The 21,297-nt window shown below is 36.7% G+C and overlaps 1 protein-coding gene across 4 annotated transcripts in view; it reads left to right on the top strand.

Annotated features, from left to right (window-relative positions):
- The window catches only part of LOC6031086 (acid sphingomyelinase-like phosphodiesterase 3a), a 129,594-nt gene that overhangs the window by 13,898 nt on the left and 94,399 nt on the right, over nt 1-21,297 (top strand). The gene's annotated exons all lie outside the window — the stretch shown is intronic.

Here is a 21,297-nt window from a genome sequence, read left to right as displayed (position 1 = left end):
CGTGACGGCCTCCAACGGAGCGAAGGTCGTCGGCAGGTGCCAAAACCCGGTCCGTTTTTCCTGAATTGGTTCCGCACCGCAAACACAGCCCGACGGCGTCGCGCGCAAAACTTGACGGTGGGCATCCCCGCTGGGAGTAGAATAACAGAAACATCATTATCGGAATTGTTTGTTTAGTGCCCGTCCTCCAAACGCAGGGTTCGCTGGAATGGGATTTCGGTGTTTATGAAGGAAATCGATTTTCTTGGACGTTTTGAGAAGTAAAGAAAAAAAAACCGATGGAAAAAGGATATCCAACAGCCAGATTGGCACTCCAGACGCCGGCGAAATGATGGCGGTTGGTTTGGTAGCACCTGGACCTGTCAGCTGGGCTGATTGGAAAAGGCCGCGCGAGCCATTGCGGTAATGAACCTTAACGCGCAAAAGGATCGAAAACAACAATAATAACGGGCCCAGAACCAGCCAGCAGTTTGCGCCCCATTAACTGGGGATGACTTTGATTTGACACCGAATAACGGGCATCGCGCGGTGGAATGGACTCTGACTGAGTTGGACGTAAATGGACGTACGATATCTGATGCGAAACGATGCGTGCAAGTGATGGCATGTGGGTGGATACTGTTACAAACAATGTGTTACAACGTTCGATATTCGAATCAATTTCAGAAAAAAACAGCACTTTACTCAATCATTTATGTTATGTTATTGTGAAGCAGAATGCCAAGTTCAAAAATTACTGCATACAAAATATATAAGTCATAGACTGAGAATTCTACCCAAAACATTGAAATTTGAACGATTGCATTAAATTTGAAGCAACCAGGTGGCCATTTAAAAAGGTTCAAACATTAATCAATGAAGATAAGATTCGTTAAATTTATTTATTTTGCTTACAACATTACTGTGAGTTTTATCCAACAATTCTAAATAATTTATTCATTTTGAGTAAGGTTTCAGTGAGTTTTTTTTTTAAAATTCATTTAAACATGAGCAGTTTCATCAATATAATTGATGAGAATTTTTTTTAACTCAAACAAATTGTGATGATTTTGGTTTTTTCTATTATGATTTTCTTGTTACCAAAGTTTGCCCAAAGGTTAGAAATATTTTGTTTCATGTTGTCTAGTTGTCTTTTGTGAGCTTTTTTTTGCCTTCCTCACTGAGGTAAGGCTATAATCCTGCTCTAAAAATGAACTTTGTATAAAAACATCGTAGACCCACCTTCATGTATACATATCGACTCAGCAAATGTCTGTGTGTATGTATTTATGTGACCAACAAACTAGCTCATGTTTCTCAGCACTGGCTGAACCGATTTGTTGCATTCGACTTGGTTTAGGGTCCCATAGATCGAGTTTTATACAGATTGAAGTTTCAATAGGTAGTTCAAAAGTTATGTATAAAAATGTGTTTTCATATATATCCGGATCTCACTAAAATGTATGTAAACTATGTCCGGATCCAATATCCGACCCATCGTTGGTTAGGTTATCAAAATACCTTTCCAACGAGTTCAAAACATTGAAGATCTGGCAACCCTGTCTCGAGATATGGCCACTTAAGTGATATTGATGTACTTTTTGGAAGTCGGATCTCGATTAAATGTATGTAAACTATGTCCGGATCCACTATTCGACCCATCGTTGGTTAGGTTATCAAAAGACCTTTCCATCGAGTTCAAAACATAGAAGATCTGGCAACCCTGTCTCGAGATATGGCCACTTAAGTGATATTTATGTTCTTTTTTAATCCAGATCTAAAAAATAGATGAAATTTGTGTACAGCCATTGATGGTAATGAGTGAGGAAGGCTTCAACCACATAGGTGGATTAAGTTAGTTTTTATTTTTTTATCAATCCTTAATTAATCAATTCTGTCACAACAGTCGATTCGGTTCCGGTTAAATAAATATAAGTTTTTATTACTTCAAATAAAACAATCGTTTAAATAAGTTTCATGAAAAAAATCTAAACGTTAACAAAAATCATAAATTTTCATATTCTTGAAAAATTGGGCCTTTTCTTATTTTCTTTAAAATGTTTGTTCCTTTTCACCTCCCAAATTTCCCTTTTAAAAATCAAAGGGGCAAAAATAAATACTGATACTTAAATTTAAACTGGAAAAACTTTTAAAATCGATTGTTTGAATCGGTTCATAATCCATTGCATGATGCTAATTTGTGTGTTTTTTTAATCATATTAAGAATTATTAATCCTTTTACAAATTTTGAACTTTGCGATTCAGACGAAAACGTCTTAGAAACTTTTTCTTCATTAATTTATTGATATTTTGTATTGCATTTTGCGATACTTTTCATATTTTTTTAACTTAGGCTTGAATTTTGAAATTTGGTATTATATTCATTTTTTATAAGTTAAAACTTTTCTCAAATCATATTGGACAAACAAGGAAAAAAGTTAACTCTCGAAATGATGAATTATGTTCATGAATTTGAAAAACCACGAAAAAAAAATTCTATATATGGGTCATTCCATCTCAACTGTGCACGAAAAAGTGCAAATTTGAAAATTACCCTCTCCGATCCTGCTCAAATTTGGCAGAGCTGTTGATACTATCAAAACATGTAAGAATCCCGAATTTCATCCAAATCGGACCACCCCCTCCATTTTTGTACCTCCCCAAAAAATCGACTTTTGGCGATTTTTGACCAAACCTCCTAGTTTCAAACGGCGATAGCTCAGGAACCACAAATCTTAGAGGGTCGGTCTTAAACTCAATTTTGAAGGAAATTGGACGTAGAATCCATTTCCGTGATCAAAATTTAGATTAATTTATTTTTCTACCTGTATTGCGCAATTGAAAACTTTAAACGGCCGTATCTCAAAACACCCCAACTTATTTTTTTATTTGACCTCACCATCGTGTTCCCGGCCAATTTTACATAAGAATCACTTATCGACAGAAATGAATATGTTTTGTTCCAGAGATATCGAATTTTAAAGTTTTGTGTTTTCGAGATTACCTACATTAGCTTCATTCGCCGCATCTGCTAGAAGCACACAGGCGGGCTGATCAATAACTGCTACCTGGTGTTCTGGGAGATAGTTAATTTAATTTATCTTTTTATAATTTTACGCAAATATTTATTCAAATGGCTAATAGGGGAAATTCTCGTATGTTTGGCAGGTTAAGTCAAAAAGCCGTAATTGCCAATGGTAAACAAAGCCTATTTTGCATCGGTATCCAACCTACTTACGAAAAAACAAATTTCAAAAATGCTTAAGATTGTTCATCAACTCGTCTCTCAAGTGCCCCAAACTGAAAAAAAAAAAAAAATAAATCTTGTTACAATTGGGAGAAAAACAAATATTAGTGTCGGAGGTCACGGTGGCTCTTACGGCTTTTTGAAAACTCACCCGAGATTTTCACTATTTAAACAACAAATTTTGCAAAACTTTTGATAGAAACTTGCTTGTTCACTTCTTTCTTATTGAGCTATTTATCACTCGATTTCAGTTGAAAACGCTTTTAATCAGCTGTAATTGAATGCCAAAGCGCTGATATGGCAACATTAGAAGAACGCTGGAATTAGATGCTGTTCCCCTACCTTGATCAATCTATTTTTGTGAAAAAATTTTTTATTGGATTATTTTGAATGCACCGTTTATTTACGTGTTGCTAACCGTTTAGAGAACCTCCGAGGCCATGACTAGGGCCTTTATCATGGGCGGTAGCAAAATAGTACCATTCAGCAAAAACCCCAAAACCTGCTTTATTATTATTATAGTTTATTATTGACACTTTACCATAATTTGGCAAATCTCATTTATGGGTTAAAAGATTGATCATATTAAATCAATTTTTATATTGTGAGCCAGCTCCATTTGATTAAAAGATGATTTTGGTCAAGGTACATTTTATTTAAAAAAAATCCTTTATACGTGAGGACAGCAGCCGTATTGTTTTCCAAGAATCCAAGAATGACAGAAGAAAAAAAACACTGTTGTTCGGACAATGTCGAAATCATCGCAACAAAATTTGGGGAATTAGCCGCTTTGCAGCAGATCAAACTTTGTGATTTTCTTACATTTTTCAGTTTTATACTTTACAGAAATCCTTTTCCTACTCCTTGTGATCGTCCTTCACTAGAGTACAATAAATCAACAAATTTTATTCATTTTAATTCATATTTTTAACTCAATAATGTATCGTGCACTTATTATTCAGTGTTACTAACAAGATTAATTGCATTTTGCATCGGAATCCAATTCTGCCCTTTACTGTGTGTCGTTATTGCTCTGTTCTGTGGGTTAGCACAGAAATTCACTTCATTCATTGTTTTTAACAGATAAACATTCGCGATTAAACTCCAGTTTCCTACAGTGTTATACAGTTAATTTTTGCCCAATTTGATAAAGATTATTTATGATGAAATATTATTTCAATAAATGACCAGGTAGCAGTTATTGATCAGCCCGCCTGTGTGCTTCTAGCAGATGCGGCGAATGAAGCTAATGTAGGTAATCTCGAAAACACAAAACTTTAAAATTCGATATCTCTGGAACAAAACATATTCATTTCTGTCGATAAGTGATTCTTATGTAAAATTGGCCGGGAACACGATGGTGAGGTCAAATAAAAAAATAAGTTGGGGTGTTTTGAGATACGGCCGTTTAAAGTTTTCAATTGCGCAATACAGGTAGAAAAATAAATTAATCTAAATTTTGATCACGGAAATGGATTCTACGTCCAATTTCCTTCAAAATTGAGTCTAAGACCGACCCTCTAAGATTTGTGGTTCCTGAGTTATCGTCGTTTCAAACTAGGAGGTTTGGTCAAAAATCGTCAAAAAGTCGATTTTTGGGGAGGTACAAAAATGGAGGGGGTGGTCCGATTTGGATGAAATTCGGGATTCTTGCATGTTTTGATAGTATCAACAGCCCTGCCAAATTTGAGCAGGATCGGAGAGGGTAATTTTCAAATGCTGTTCCGCTTCAGATGGAATGACCCATATGTTATATCGTAAAATGGAATGACTTTGATAGCTGAAGTGACTTTGATAGGTTTGAGATTTTTCCGCAAAATGACGAAAATAAATTAAATACTTGAGCAATGCTTTCAGATTTCGGTCATTCGCTTTTTTTGTATTTTTTAATCAGGCTGAAACTTTTTTGGTGCCTTCGGTATGCCCAAAGAAGCTATTTTGCATCATTAGTTTGTCTTTATAATATTGTATAAATTTATATAAATTAAAAAATTGGTGAATTTTACTTATGGATTGCCAATTTGATTTTTCATCGAAAAATTTGTGCGACCAATATTTCGATTTTCTGAAAAAATCAGTATTGATTCAAAAATTCATAACTAGATCAAGGATTTTTTGTACTCCTATAACATATCAAAAATTTAAAAAAAAAATAAAATATTGTTTTTTTTTTTTTGCAAATCAAGTTTGAACTGTGTATTCCTTGAAAATAAGGAGAGCATCCCAAGCTATTATTCAAATCCCATAAAGTTCGTCAAGTATTTACGTGCTAGTCATTAGTACGAAATTTATCCTTCTGTAACTATACGCAAAGGTACGACACATAAACATTTAAGATGTTCAACGAACGCAACCTAAACCCCCAAATCTTGATATAACCCAAAAAAAAACCTGCCACAAAACCCACACCGCTCTGTAACGGCAGAAGCTTTAAACCGTTTTATGCATCCATTAAATTTGCTGTGTAGTCTTTTTATTACAATCCCCATGATTCGTTTCTAATGCTGGCAGGGCACTAAAAACTCTACAAAACCCCTCCGCGTGGCTGCCAGGAGAGCAACTTTCAGAGCCATTTTTGCCGCAGCAAAAACTAATCAATAAAGCTTGTCTGCGTGAGCTTCATCGGTGAAATAAAAAAGAGTGATTTTTTTTTGTTTGGTTGTGGGAAAATTCCTACAGACTATGCTTTTAGCTTGTTGGGCATGCATTTCCCGGGATTCTTGCTGCACCTAGTGGGAAATTTTAACTAAATTCAACCCCCGGCTCAGCGAGAGTGGAATTTCCATAACAAGATCGGTTTTTTTTTTTCACTGACCAACTTTTACGTACCGAAATAATCTGATGCGCACTGAGCTGTCACACGAGAGGGATGTTGGTACGAGGAAGACAAAAAAAAAGGCTTCGGGGCTGTCAAAATGGATAGATCACAGAGTTGACCTGGTCAACCAATAGCATGGAAAAGCTGGGCGAAACTCAATTTGCGAACTCACCAGGGAAAATTGTTTTAGCGCTGTTTTGGTTAACCCTTGAAGGGCACTTTTTTTTAAAAAAACGATTGTTTGTTATAGTTTCAAATTTTCAAGACTGGAGTAAAACAAATTATTTTAAATTTAAATTTGCAGAGAACGATTCGGCACTGAAGGGTTAACCATGCCCCCCCCCCCCTGTCAGTCCAGGGGGGAGGTTATCAATTCCACCCCGTTGGACCACGCCCCCGTTTGGTAGCACGTGGATTCTGACGTCTATTTTTAGGAGGCCCAGTTTTTTTTTCGACTCGTACTGACCGCGTCGGTTGGGGCCAGGTCGGATGTAAATTTACTGCAGAGTGTCGTGTTCGAGGTGGAAAATTGAATAATTGCCTCCGTAATCGCAATCGCAGGCGGGCCAATTTGCAGGCCTTAGCGGCGCGGCCTCTACGGCAAAGTGGTTGAATGTTTTTCGATTGAGGCTATTCCAAGAAAATAATGGCCCGGTAATGGTTTTGCGTGGGACCAACATCGGAACGGCCAATTAGGCGCGAACAAATATTTGGCTTTTAGTGGATTTTGTTGTAGAAATTTGGTGGAACGGGAAATTTCCCATGGTTAAATAAATTTGCTACAGAGAAAATCGCTTTATTAGTAGTTGAGAAAATTTATGGGACAAAATTTCCACTACAAACACTTTTCGCTGCAAATGACACGACTACAAAAGCCACAAAACACACTCAAAAAGCGTAGTTACATGAAAAAAAAAACTGTCATCGTCCAGCAAAGGACTCAACACAAATACAATAAAAAAACCAAAAAAAAAAAAAAACATCCTTCCAAATGTCACATCTCCTGCACCGTTTTGTGCTGGTGACCTTTTTCTAATCTTGTTCCCCGCCCGAATGGAAACCATCCCACAGAACCACCAACCGTCAGGGCCAGTGTATAATATGTGCCGCCACCAGTTATCACTTGGTCATTGTGTTTCGGGCTTTGAGATTTCTTTTGCGCCATTCGCCAGGACTACTCTGCAGCTGGACCAGGGACCAGGGACAGAGAACCGGCGCTGACCGGCTGTTAATGTCCGTTATCACGAGACCAAACCAAGACAATACAAAGCAGAGCGGAGTTGAAAGGAATGGGGATGAATGGTGCAGAAAAAGAATTAATTCACTTAAAGTTATGAGGAAAACAGAAAAAAGCTGAACTAATCATTTCGAAGTCAAATCGTTCGAATAAAAAAATAATCAATGTAGTTGTGTCATAGACATAACCAGGATGGTTTAGGACTACAGAATGTAAAAATGTAGTAAAGATTAAGCTACACGGAGAAAAAAGGGTTCCCAAAATCGTGAACAAGCGTAAATAAAAATGGGAACCACGAACAAAGTGTTCAAATCCCATGGTACGATTTTGAAAAACGTACCATGGCATTTGAACACTTTGTTCGTGGTTCCCATTCTCATAAACGCTTGTTCACAATTTTGGGAACTCTTTTTTCTCCGTGTACTTGAAGTTCACGTCGGTTTAAGAAAATTTGTGCTTTTCTTAAACCAGCGTGAACTTCAAGTACACGGAGAAAAAAGAGTTCCCAAAATCGTGAACAAGCGTTTATGAAAATGGGAATTTGAAAAAAGGAGGAGGAGAAAATAAATGTCTTACAAAAAGAATAAAACGCCACTGTTGGAAGTTTTTCAATTGCACAAAAAATATCGATACGCCTGAACGAAAATATTTGCGTTTGAAATCGTACATGATATTCTCTGGCAAGTATTATTCATAAAAGTTTCTTTAACACTGGAACGCCCAACGCATGTCCTACTTACACGGACGCCCAAGCCTCCCAAAAAAGGTGGAACGGCAACTTCAACTCGCTGGTTCTAGGACATAACTCAACCAATCGGGACGATTCTGGTTTCCAGTGATTTGTAAGAATGTCTAGATGATCCTAAATTTTTGCAAAACTTGATTTGAACAAATCTGTAATTTCTGCGACCGAAAACATCGTTCCACCTTTTTAAACCACTTTTCGGCGAATTATTTTTTACACGCGAAAAAAAAAGTTGGAACGATGTTTTTGATCGCAAAAATTACAGGTTTGATCAAATTAAGTTCTGCATAGTTCTAGAATCATCTAGACATCCTAACAAATCACTGGAAAGAAGATTCATCTTGATTGGTTGAGTTATGCTCGAGAACCATTGAGTTGAAATTACCGTTCCAACTTTTTTGGAGCCTTGGGCGCTGGAATGTTATTTAAAAAGAAATTTAGAAAATATATCAATTGAAAACAAACAAAAGTATTTTTTTTTTCTACAATTTGGACCAACACAAAAATGTAAAATGCTTTCAAATGTCGTAAACCAAGATGGCATTTGTTGAGTCAGATTTTTAATGACTTTGACCGATTTTTCATTTCCTGTAAATTTTTAAAACTTTTTTGATTTATATGGATGACTTCGATCGAAAATCGAAAAAAATATTGTTATTGAAATGTTTGATTCAACTTGATTCAGGCAGAAAATTAATTAAACTTTTAAAGTTCTACAAGTTTTTAAATCAATTTATTTCTTCTCTCCCCTTCCGGTTTCATAATTACAAGTTTTTGTCTGCCAATATTTTTACCGGTAGTTGGCCTGGAAACACGGCATGTAGATCATACAATTTCTTTTTTTTCAGAAAGAAATGTTTAAAAAATGGATTAGCTGCGTTGAAAATTGTATTTTAAAATTCCGAAGTATCTTTGATAATTACTGTGTTTTTGAGGAATTTCAAATTATTTTAGTGCAAAATTTAATTCATAACGTCAAATAAACTTTCATGAAGTATGGTCTTGTTGAAAGTTTAATTTAAAAAAAAATCTAAATTTAATGTTTGAAATGCAAAGTTTAATTTTAATTATAGATAAAATCAAAATGAATGGATTAATTTATATTGGAAAAAATCATATGAATGTTTATTTCATAAAAAAACAAATTTACCAAATTTTTTAGCCAGGAACATACAATGTCTACCGAAACTAATAAATTGGTTCTTCCAAAAATGCTAAGATATGTGACTCTGTTTCTATCCGACTATTTTTTTTAGTGTTCTCAAAGTCATCTGAAAACTCAATTCGGTTTTTATTTTTATTTTTTCATAAGAAAAAACCTTGACACTTTGAGAGTAATATTCCAAATACGTTTTATCCAAAATACGTATTGTTTTTATCGATTTTTATTCGAATATAATTTTTAATACGTTTGAGAGAATCAAAAACAACATCTTTTGCACTATGGTAACATCTTGCTTTTTGATAAAAAGATTGGAGTTTTTGGAAATAAAATAATTTGCAATCAAATGACTGAACAATTTTTTGTTTGGAATTTTCAAAAGAAGGTCAGATTTTTTTTGTCATTTAAACACATAACACAAAGGAATAACATTCCAGCAAAAAATTAGTAAATATATTCAAAAGCTGAGGTAATTCCGACAATAAGTTGATTACATTGCTGATTTCTAAAATATTTTTAATTCTCCGCCAACTCACACAGCTGTTGCCCCGACCCTCTTCGATTTGCGTAAACCTTGTCCTAAGGGGTAACTTTTAACCCTGATCACGATTCCGAGGTCCGTTTTTTGATATCTCGTGACGGAGGGGCGGTACGACTCCTTTCACTTTTGAACATGGGTAATTCTCTACCAACTCACACGAAATCGGGAAAAGTTGCCCCGACCCCTTTTCGATTTGCGTGAAACTTTGTCCTAAGAGGTAACTTTTGTCCCTGATCACGATTCCGAGGTCCATTTTTTGATATCTCGTGACGGAGGGGCGGTACGACCCCTTCCATTTTTGAACATGCGAAAAAAGAGGTGTTTTTCAATAATTTGCAGCCTGAAACGGTGATGAGATAGAAATTTGGTGTCAAAGGGACTTTTATGTAAAATTAGACGCCCGATTTGATGGCGTACTCAGAATTCCGAAAAAACTTTTTTTCATCTAAAAAAACACTAAAAAAGTTTAAAAATTCTCCCATTTTCCGTTACTTGACTGTACCAAATTTTGGAACATGTCATTTTATGGGAAATTTAATGTACTTTTCGAATCTTCATTGACTCAGAAGGGTCATTTTTTCATTTAGAACAAAATTTTTCATTTTAAATTTTCGTGTTTTTTCTAACTTTGCAGGGTTATTTTTGAGAGTGTAACAATGTTCTACAAAGTTGTAGAGCAGACAATCACAAAAATTTTGATATATAGACATAAGGGGTTTGCTTATAAACATCACGAGTTATCGTGATTTTACGAAAAAAAGTTTTGAAAAAGTTACTTTTTGCGTTTCTCTTTGTTTCGTCGTCCGTGTCTGTCGCGGGTGACCATGAACGGCCATGATCAATGACGACCAACTTTTTCAAAACTTTTTTTTCGGTAAATCGTGATAACTCGTGATGTAATTTAAAATTCTTAATTCAAGTAAAAAAAAAACATGAATTTAGAGTATTAGCAACTTTATGGCAGGAACATAAATGTAATGCTTGAAGCATAAGTGAAGCTTTTCAATTCAAACTTTAAATTTCAATTTAATTTATTAGTTTCATGCGAATGAATACTTTTCCTGAATTGAATAAAATGGAAAATACAAATTTTGTAACTACACCACAAAAGAAGTTCAAAATTCCACTGTGTGTGTTTGTTTTTGCAGATTGAAATCTGTTCAATAGTCTGGGAAAAATGAAGTCAGATTTGTTTAATTGGAATTTGTGAATCAAGGAAACGCTCAAAAAGTCGTTTTTATTTACAAATTTATGCCATTTCAGTGATTGTTTAAAAGGAATTAATTGTTTTCAAATGAGTGTAAATTTATAAAACCAGTCTTGACCAACCAAAATTCTGAATTGAATATGTCAAAATCGATTTCCTTTCTTCTATAAGAAAAACAATTCAACAAACGGTTCAATCCAACTCATGGGAAACGGTTGTACAGAAAAATTTCACTTTCACCCCGTCTTGAGTCGGCAATCCCCATACCAACCACAAGCCCTTCTTATTCATTCGTGAACGTTTCCTCGGTCATACCATAGCCAACACCAGCCAGCCAGCTAGAGCAGATTGTAGCTTTTCAACGTTCAGAACAAGAAGAAGGAAAAGGATTGCATGGCCAGCATCTGCGGAAGAATAATAGCCGGCAGAGCAGACAAAGTTGAAAAATGGCCCAGCACAAGATAAAAAGGTAGCTAATGTCCGGACGCCATGAAATAAATAAGCGTGCTATTTTTCCTCCCCCCCTTCCTTCCCCACACCCTTCTTAAACCAATGGTTGAAAAGTGTGAGCGACAATAAGTGGAGGAGTGAATCGTGGCCAGGAAAATTTTCGCTTTGCTCTATCAGTAATGAGGTGGAATTTGTGCCAGTGAAAAAGGATAGAGCGCCGGTTGCTTCACGGCACGAAGATAGTCCCACTGTCTCTGCCTCTGCTATGAATGTATATTTTATTCATTAAATTTATCAGAGAGGTCTTCCTCTTTTTTTCTGAGTCGACCTACTGAAGGCTAAACCAGTTTGTTTACCCTTAAACCAACCGTGGTAAAAAATGTGGGGGAAAAAGGAATAAAATAGTGACGCAGAAAACCAAGCCACTGCTGAAAAGCTTTCGTTTTTTCCGAGAAGTGGAAAATTCAATTTGTTCAAGCCAGTGAAGATCCACGCGATGGATTTCCCCCCTTCACCCCAAACGGAAGATGAAGCACACTTCAAAGTGGTGGGCTTTTGGCGGCCTTGAACTTCGGAGTCGACCTTTTCGGCAAATTTTGCGAGCGAATTGTTTCAAGTGGTGTGGCCTGGGACATATCTCCTGACGGTCCTGATGATGAATGACGTGCTGGCAGGCGAAGCGTTACTAAGGAGCCCCATCCATCATTTGAGGAGGGAATCGAGAGAGAGAGAGAGAGAGAGAGAGAGAGAGAGAGAGAGAGAGAGAGAGAGAGAGAGAGAGAGAGAGAGAGGGATTCGCATTTGTCAGGTATCATCGAGTTTCAGTGCTTTGATGTTTGAGGGTTCTCTGAGTGAACCACTTGGTGAAGTCACACAGATGGGCCGTTTGTACTTCCTTCCAGGAATCTGCTCAATGAAACGAAACGAACGGGATGAAAGCTTTTGAGTGGTGAGGTGGTGGCGACGGAAACATTCATTTTCAAACCAAAAGCAAAGTTGGACTTGTAATGAAATAATCTTTTCTTAGAAATATAACATTCTTGTGGGAAGAGCACGATGTGCAAAGATATGATGTATTGATTACTCTCTAGATCACTCGAGCCCAAACTCACTGTCATCCAGTGATGACCTGAAATCCGTTGACAGCTCTACTGCCAATCAATGATGTTCCATGACTACACTTGTTACCATTGCAGTCCTGGATGTAAATTTCACTACAACTGTGAGAAATATCTTTTTTCATAATTGGAATTCTTTGCAAGGCTATACTCAGCTATCAAAGGTTTGAGACAAATGTAAGGGATTTTCATATTTGATTGAAAAAGTATACTTAAAGACGAACATTGATGGACACTGTTTTTAAAATTGTAAAATTAATTATTTTTAATTAGAATTTAAAAGTACTTCTACAGGATTATCGAATCGTGGCCTGATGGCCTATTCAATAACAAAATATCTAACTTGAAATTTTTCTAACTGATTTGCTCTCAAGACAAAATACCAAAAAATAATTTAAAAAAAATTGAATTTCGTTGCACTTTATCAACATTTCTCAGATGTTCTTACCGATTGCAAATTTTTTAAATGTTTTTTTATGTGGGTAATTCTCTACCAACTCACACGAAATCGGGAAAAGTTGCCCCGACCCCTCTTCGATTTGCGTGAAACTTTGTCCTAAGGGGTAACTTTTGTCCCTGATCACGAATCCGAGGTCCGTTTTTTGATATCTCGTGACGGAGGGCAGTACGACCCTTCCATTTTGAACATGCGAAAAAGAGGTGTTTTTCAATAATTTGCAGCCTGAAACGGTGATGAGATAGAAATTTGGTGTCAAAGGGACTTTTATGTAAAATTAGACGCCCGATTTGATGGCGTACTCAGAATTCCGAAAAAACGTATTTTCATCGAAAAAACACTAAAAAGTTTTAAAAATTCTCCCATTTTCCGTTACTCGACTGTAAAATTTTTGGAACATGTCATTTTATGGGAAATTTAATGTACTTTTCGAATCTACATTGACCCAGAAGGGTCATTTTTCATTTAGAACATAAATTTTCATTTTAAAATTTCGTGTTTTTCTAACTTTGCAGGGTTATTTTGAGAGTGTAACAATGTTCTACAAAGTTGTAGAGCAGACAATCACAAAAATTTTGATATATAGACATAAGGGGTTTGCTTATAAACATCACGAGTTATCGTGATTTTACGAAAAAAAGTTTTGAAAAAGTTACTTTTTGCGTTTCTCTTTATTTCGTCGTCCGTGTCTGTCGCGGGTGACCATGAACGGCCATGATCGATGACGACCAACTTTTTCAAAACTTTTTTTCGTAAAATCGCGATAACTCGTGATGTTTATATGCAAACCCCTTATGTCTATATATCAAAATTTTTGTAATTGTCTGCTCTACAACTTTGTAGAACATTATTACACTCTAAAAAATAACCCTGCAAAGTTAGAAAAACACGAAATTTTAAAATGAAAATTTATGTTCTAATGAAAAATGACCCTTCTGGGTCAATGTAGATTCGAAAAGTACATTAAATTTCCCATAAAATGACATGTTCCAAAATTTTTACAGTCGAGTAACGGAAAATGGGAGAATTTTTAAAACTTTTAGTGTTTTTTCGATGAAAATACGTTTTTCGGAATTCTGAGTACGCCATCAAATCGGGCGTCTAATTTTACATAAAAGTCCCTTTGACACCAAAATTCTATCGCATCACCGTTTCAGGCTGCAAATTATTGAAAAACACCTCTTTTTCGCATGTTCAAAATGGAAGGGTCGTACCGCCCTCCGTCACGAGATATCAAAAACGGACCTTGGATTCGTGATCAGGGACAAAAGTTACCCCTTAGGACAAAGTTTCACGCAAATCGAAGAGGGGTCGGGGCAACTGCTGTGTGAGTTGGCGGAGAATTACCCATGTATGTTTTTAGTTAAACCATTGTTTTGAACAACCCTTTCACGAAAATCAAAAAATGATTCCACTTGAAATTTTGTATAACTTTGTTTTTTTTTTTTTGCTGAATCTATTTGGCGAGCTAACGGTATGTAGGAATATTCAAACATCTGTATCTTGAGAAGGAATTTTCGGATTAATCTGGAGTATTCGGCAAAGCTTTAGATGTCAATAAGTACCATTCAGAATAAAAATAGTTATATTTAATGATAATTTCATAATACTCTCAAATGAAATTAAACCGATTGAAAAAAAAATAAGCAACATCAAAGATGTATTATTTTTAAACAACAAAAAATCCACGGCAGAAATCATATTCTCTTGGCACAAAAAAGAGCTTTTAACAGAGTTTCGTGCAGACTGACAGAAATAATCAGATTTATGCGGAAAAATTGCATCCAAGGTAGTTTTCATAACATTTGATATTAATAACTTCAAAACATAATAATGCTTTGAAAAAATTAAAATGAATTTTATACTCCATTTTGAGATAATTTTTGTCCTACGTTTTATGAAACTCATTCGTCATATTTCACTCAACACAGCAGAGATTTCGAAAATTATAAAGCTTTAAATTATTTTGTGTTTTCTTTCAAAGAATCTATAAATGAATTTTATTCAAAATCTTTTTTTTTTTTAAATCAGCATAATAGAAAAAAAATGCATGCTTACATGTCAAAAATGCTTTAAATCTTACACTGTACTCCACATTTTTAAAGTGACCTTTTTTTAAAACGATTTACACAACATTATTTAAGTCATGACACAAATGAGAATGAACATGACTTAATATGAGAATATAAATTAAATTAAAAATCATTAGAATTTCGTAATTTGACGTATTTTTTTATTAAAACATTTAAGCATGGTTTTGGAACAGCTGGGATGTTCTAGTCCTTCCGAACCTTCCGGAAATTTTGTTTAACAGGCTTACCAAATAAACAAGTCAAAACTTCAACATTTTGATAACGGATCCTATCCAGACTGCTTCAGTGAGTGTGGTAGACTAAACTGCATTGTTGTAACAACTTATTGGGATGATCTGGGACATTCGAGAACTGCTTGGAGTCAAGAACCGGTGGGTCAACCACCGTAACAAGCAAGAGGTCGTCAATTTTTGACCCTTGCACATACCCGCATAGCTTCAGTGAGTAGGAAAGACTATTTAGCTGATGTGTTGGGATATCTTGAGTCATCCAAGAACTCCAAGAAACGACACTAAGTACCATGATACAATCAAATTTATCATTGAAAGAAAATTTACAATTAAACTAGATGAAATTCAAATTAGCTATGCATGATCTTTATGTTGACAATTGCTTGTATTCAAAAATTAAAGCAAAAATATGCCGAAAAGCAATTTAGAATTTTGTGGTATTTCATGGTACCAATTCAGTGAAAAATTTCACGGCTTGAAAAGAAGACGAATAAAGCAAATTGAATTATTTTGAAGGACCAAGTCACTGAAAATAAAAAAGAAAGAAAATCGATTTATTGAAGCGTAGTGCTATTTTTAATTTGAACGATAACAACAGAGTTGGTTTTCATTTATTTTTGCACACTGTTGCCATTTATAATTTGAAAGCAAGGACCTAAGCCACCTATAATTATGAAGTTTACAGAATCGGAAATAATCAAATTACAAAAAAAAAATATTCAAGTCATCTTTTGGCTTGTCTTCCAGCAAAGATGAACGTTTATCGATTTAAAGCTCAACAAACGTCTTCAAAAGCACCACATGTATCTAAAGAAAATGTTATGCTTCCCACACGAATACAAGGGAAATCATATCAAAATCTACAATTCCAAAGGATATTAGCATACATCGTATGCTTTCTGAGCATTGTCTAACCAAAAAGCACGAATCAACAACCTTTCACTCACCGCAACCCTCTCGCATCGTTTCTCTGTTCAGCTCCGAATGAAAATTTCCCAAACATTTCCAAAACCATTAAATCATTCAACCAGACCAACAAGGCGTCGCTCCATCTGCCCTCACTGCTGACTGGGCTCAGGAGGAAAATACTAAAGTTATGCGAAAAGCTTCCAATTCGCACTCCAATGAGTCGAAGTTGTTCTGTTCTGGGTCAGTTGGTTGTAGTATTTTCCATTTTCCGGTCTGGGAATTGTGGATGAATCCACTTTTTAAATGTGTTTTTACTTTAAAAAGAGCTCAAAGAATCTTTTGCTAATTTTGAAAGGCAGAACAGAAATATTTCCTCTCCATGTGGATTTTCCCCAGAAAATAATTGTTTTACTTTTGTTGAACTGAAGGGCTTGCGGTGATTATGACTCTGAAGAAGCTTCCAGCTCGGCTCTTGCCGAGTGTCGTTGGAGATTTAGCTCATTCGTCAGTGCTTAGCTCTGGGATGAGTGCCATAACTCAATTTGCCTAGCACATCAACAATCTACGATGGCACATTAATTACAGGATGAAATGCTTTCGCTTTATGCAAATGGCTTCTTCTGGGCTGCTCATAAATGTGCAAAGTAGCTTTTCTCCCAGAATCACTTGCCTGTGTATGCACACAAGTAGTTGAACGTATGCGAAGATAGTCAACTTGAGATACAGAGTTACAGAGGGAAGATGCCAGCCAAGTTAGTTGTCTAATCTCGAGGAGCTGTCTGCCTGTCAGAGCAGTAAAACGGAAGAAATGCTCACTAACGGTGCGGAAAATGAGAATGAGCTTCTGCCTGAGCTAATCTGGGCGTGTGCTCCCCGTACGGAAACTTGCCTGTCAGAGGTTAACATTGCAAGTCGTCTTTGGGGGGCGTGCAAAGTTTTCGGGTCTCTCGAAACTACTTGAGTGTTTGTTTATGACGAGAAGCTGGTTGACACCCGAGGAACTTTTGCGGTTTTAGTTTGGAAAATTTTCCGAAAAAGCGAATCAAAGCCTTTCCAACACGATACTTCACAAGAAACGAGACTTTCTTCGTGGGAAATTTGCTGGGAAAACCACAAAGTTAATTTTGCCTTGCCTGTTCGCTCACACATGACACGCACAGTCGGGACTCACCTCTGAAAAGTGTAATAATGATGTCAACGTCAGTAACGAAGGACGAACTCCGCCGCGAGGGCGCGCGCTCTTTGTCCGTCGTCGTCGAGCGTACCGAGAAATATGTTAATCATTATGGTTCCACGTCACGTAATACGATAATTTTAATCCGCTTAAGGCGCTTTTCTTCGCCTCATCGGCGATGTGTGACCGCGCGGTTTTCCAGCCAGGCGTCGACTCCGCAAGTGTTTCCTAGATTAAGAATTATAAGTTCTTAAGTGGGTGTTGTGACGAAACGGGGGAGTTGGCTTACCGGGTGGGGAAGGCTCTGTCAAGGTCATCAAGGCTAAATTGGGATAATTTTGTGTAGTTCCTTGGATATTTTATTCTTCATATAACCAATCCAATCCAAGCGATCGTATCGCCCCTGCATCACGAGACATCGGAAAATTGACCTCGGTTTCCTGATCAGGAATCAAAATTACCCTTTTAGACTTTTAGATGGAAATTACAGAGGGGTCGGTGCAACAGGTGTGTGAGTTGGCGGTGAATTACCCAAACAAAAAAAGTCTCATCTGAAAAACTGAAGTTTAAGATTTCTGTTGGGTCACGGACCTTATTACGGCATTATTTTTATAACTCCCCGGTCACGCAGTGTTTCCTCGTTGACCGCTGGGAGCGCTAGTAGACTGACAGTACAGTCTGTCATGTTTGTTATTGTTTATTTTTTTTTGTTATTCTCTTTAAGGTTTCTTGCTTTGTAAAATTGTGAATAAAGTTCTTTTGTGTTGAACCTCCGAGAAGGCAGGTGGCCTCTTGGAGCCTTGAAAATCACGTTTTCGTCCGCCATCATTCCTGAAGCTCAGCGTCTTCCATAAGTTGTTGGTTCCGGCAGTCCCAAAAATTGTTCACACAACGTAGGGACTGGCCGATTGGGCCGAACTTACTTTAATGATCTTAAAGTGAGTAACAGTAACGCACCATCATAACCCACAAGTTCCAATCAGCAAAACAAATCGATTCAATAGCGTTCACTTGATTCTCGTTCCCAAATGAATTTACTTCCTGGCAACGGCATTCGAGTTTCGCTTCCGGAGCCTGATGACCAGCCAACCTTTTCCACCAGTTTGTGTCAGCGCCTGTAGGCTTTGATTACACTAATTATGAATCTTGTACCTATTCATTACCGTTCAGCACAGCTTGGCAGTCCTAACCAAACCGAGCCTGGAAAGCTTCTTCCGGGCCATCGGGACATTTCCACCCCAGAATAAACCAACTCGCCGTTGACGTGCTATCTTGTCGCACGTGCAATTTGAGTTGTGCCACCCTTTGGCCGTCACAGAATGCCATAATTCGATTTCAATCCTGAGAAATTCAGTAAAAATTGATGCCACTTTTCATGTGAAAGAAGTTTAAATTTTGACGTTCTATCTTGACACATCCTGAAAATTGATGTAAGTGCGACAACTGATCAAAGGGACTTCAGGTCAGAACGCGTTTGACACGCGTTTGTTCATTCAAGGTCAAACATTGAAACGCGTTTTTCTCGGAACGTCAAAAAGCATCATGTGACAAGATAGCACGACAACGTAAAACTGCCGAGGGAGTTTTGCGAACCGAACGCACCCGTGCCGCAACCCATTTATCACACGTCTTGGTCCAGGGAACGGTGTCTGGTTGGTAGAATTTTCTTTCAAAAAATATTTAAAAAAATTAGTTGAACGTGAAAGTTTTCCACTTATTTTTGTAATGTAGATTCCCTTAAAAATTTGTTCTTCGTTTCTTAAAACTAATTTTCCGTGCACAAAATCAACTTTTCTTCCCTGCCCAAGCCACACCGTTGACTCATTCTTTCAGGGAGGCATAAATTCAGCCTGAATAACGCCGAGCCCGGTCCCAAGTAGAAGAAACCGAAAACGGAACCTCCGGGGGAGCATCCACATACGGTAATTTATCGAGACGATCATTCCGGAAGTTCTGCGGGGGAAAATCGATCGCTGAGCGAATTACACATGTTCATTAATTCGGTTTTAGCTTGTCTGCAGTGCTCGACGCAAAAGACGGCAAAGTTTTGCGAGAGCAAGCCTATGAAATCGATTCCGGTACCCAGCGTCGTCGTCGTCCAAGTCTTGCTTCCCGGAGTAGATAGTGAGTGTAGAGTGCTGTTGTACGTGATAATGAAGTTACACGTTGCCCTCCCTCCGGAAAACGGTACCCTCGCCGAATAGGTCTCTTGTGTCGATGGGGAAAATGTGGTTAATTTGGCTTTCCGGCTCGTTACTGATACGTAAACTGGGGGGACTTGAACTTTTGCTACACTCGTCGTCGAAGAAGACGGAAGGCATCTTCGATTGGGGAAAAGTTTTGTTCGCTCTCGGGAACGAGAATAATCTGTGGACCACAGCTTCCGCTTCCGAGAAATTTGAAAGTGGCACCTTCTCCTAGGAGCTTTGTTGGTCGGTTGTAGAGTCAACCAAGTTTCAAGCCGGTTTTGTGATTTCAACGGGTTATTAAATTGACTCTATTTTTTTTATTTAAGCAAAGCTGAATTACATTAACCAATTGAGAATCACTCTTGAATGCTTTATGTGTTTTATTAATTTAACAAACATTAACACCAACAGTAATCAATTATTGTCCTAAAACACATAGAATTTGAGTGGAAGCATAAACTTTGGAGTCATTTTCAAGTTATAGCTTCTTTTAAGTATAAGTTTTCGATTTCCTTTCGTTTTTTTGCATTTTAAAAATACTTCTTGAAGGAAAAGTTGAGCATTTTTGTTTGTCAGAAACAATGTTTCCATACAACAAACAATTCCCAAAAATGGTTTACTACCCGCGCGCTGAGCTTGAATGGAAAAAATGCATTTTTCGAGTATTTTTCAGAAACACCCGTAGCAAACTTACTAAATTCATTTAAATTTGGTCGCCATGGGCTTCAATCCGTAGTTTAATGTCCCCTGAACAAATTACTGTATAGACTTAGACCAGAAAAGCTTGTGTTTGGGAATGACAGGGCGTTTTAGGGAGTAAAAAAATTTTATTTTTTACCGAAAATTTCAAAAATTACTTCACAAAACGAGCCAAACAATCTTGCAGTCAAAACTAATGCATGCAGCTTATAGGAAATTTCGCGGAGAATAGGATTTTCTCACAATGTGAGCAATTCTCTACCAAAACCGGAAATGGATTTTATTTGTATTTTTTGATTTGGCTCATACTTTGTTGGGGCCTTCCCTGTGACCAAATAAGCTATTTTGTGTCATTGGTTCACCCATACAAGTCTCCATACAATTTTGACTGCTGTCCATACAAAAATTGTATGTAAATATTCAAACCGCTGTAACTTTTGAGTGAATTTGCTGATCAATTTGGTGTCTTCGGCAAAGTTGTAGGTATTGTTGAGGACAATTGAGAAAAAAATAGGTACACGGAAAAAAAAAAATTGCAGATTTTTTTATCAACTTTTTTTTTACTAAAACTCAATTTCCCAAAATACGTATTTTTTTATTTTCGAGATTTTTTGATATGTTTTAGGGGACTAAAATCCGCAACTTTTGAGCTATCGAGAAACATGGCCAAAAAAATCTGCCGCCAAGTTATGAATTTTTGAAAAATAGTGACTTTTGGAAAAAAATCGAAATTTCATGCAAAAACAAATTTGAAGTTATTTTTTAATGCAAAATTGAATTTGCAATCGAAAACTACTCTACAATTTTTTTGATAAAGGGCTTCGTTTTCAAGATATAGCCACCGAAAGTTTGATTTTAGCAAAATATGTGCAGTTTTTCGATTTTTAAAAATAGTGACCATGAGCGACCATTTCTAAAAATATTTTTTTTGAAAAGTTCAGAAAATTTTCTATAAAATTGTCTAAGAGACATTGAAGATTGGACCTCGGGTTGCTGAGATACAGCCGCTTTAAGAAAAAGAAACACGAAAATTGAAGTTTTC

This window comes from Culex quinquefasciatus, chromosome 3 (genome assembly GCF_015732765.1).
Source record: "Culex quinquefasciatus strain JHB chromosome 3, VPISU_Cqui_1.0_pri_paternal, whole genome shotgun sequence".
In the NCBI taxonomy this organism is placed as follows: domain Eukaryota; kingdom Metazoa; phylum Arthropoda; class Insecta; order Diptera; family Culicidae; genus Culex; species Culex quinquefasciatus.
The sequence above is the reverse complement of the archived record's forward strand: the minus strand, read 5'-3'. Positions and strand labels throughout refer to the sequence as shown.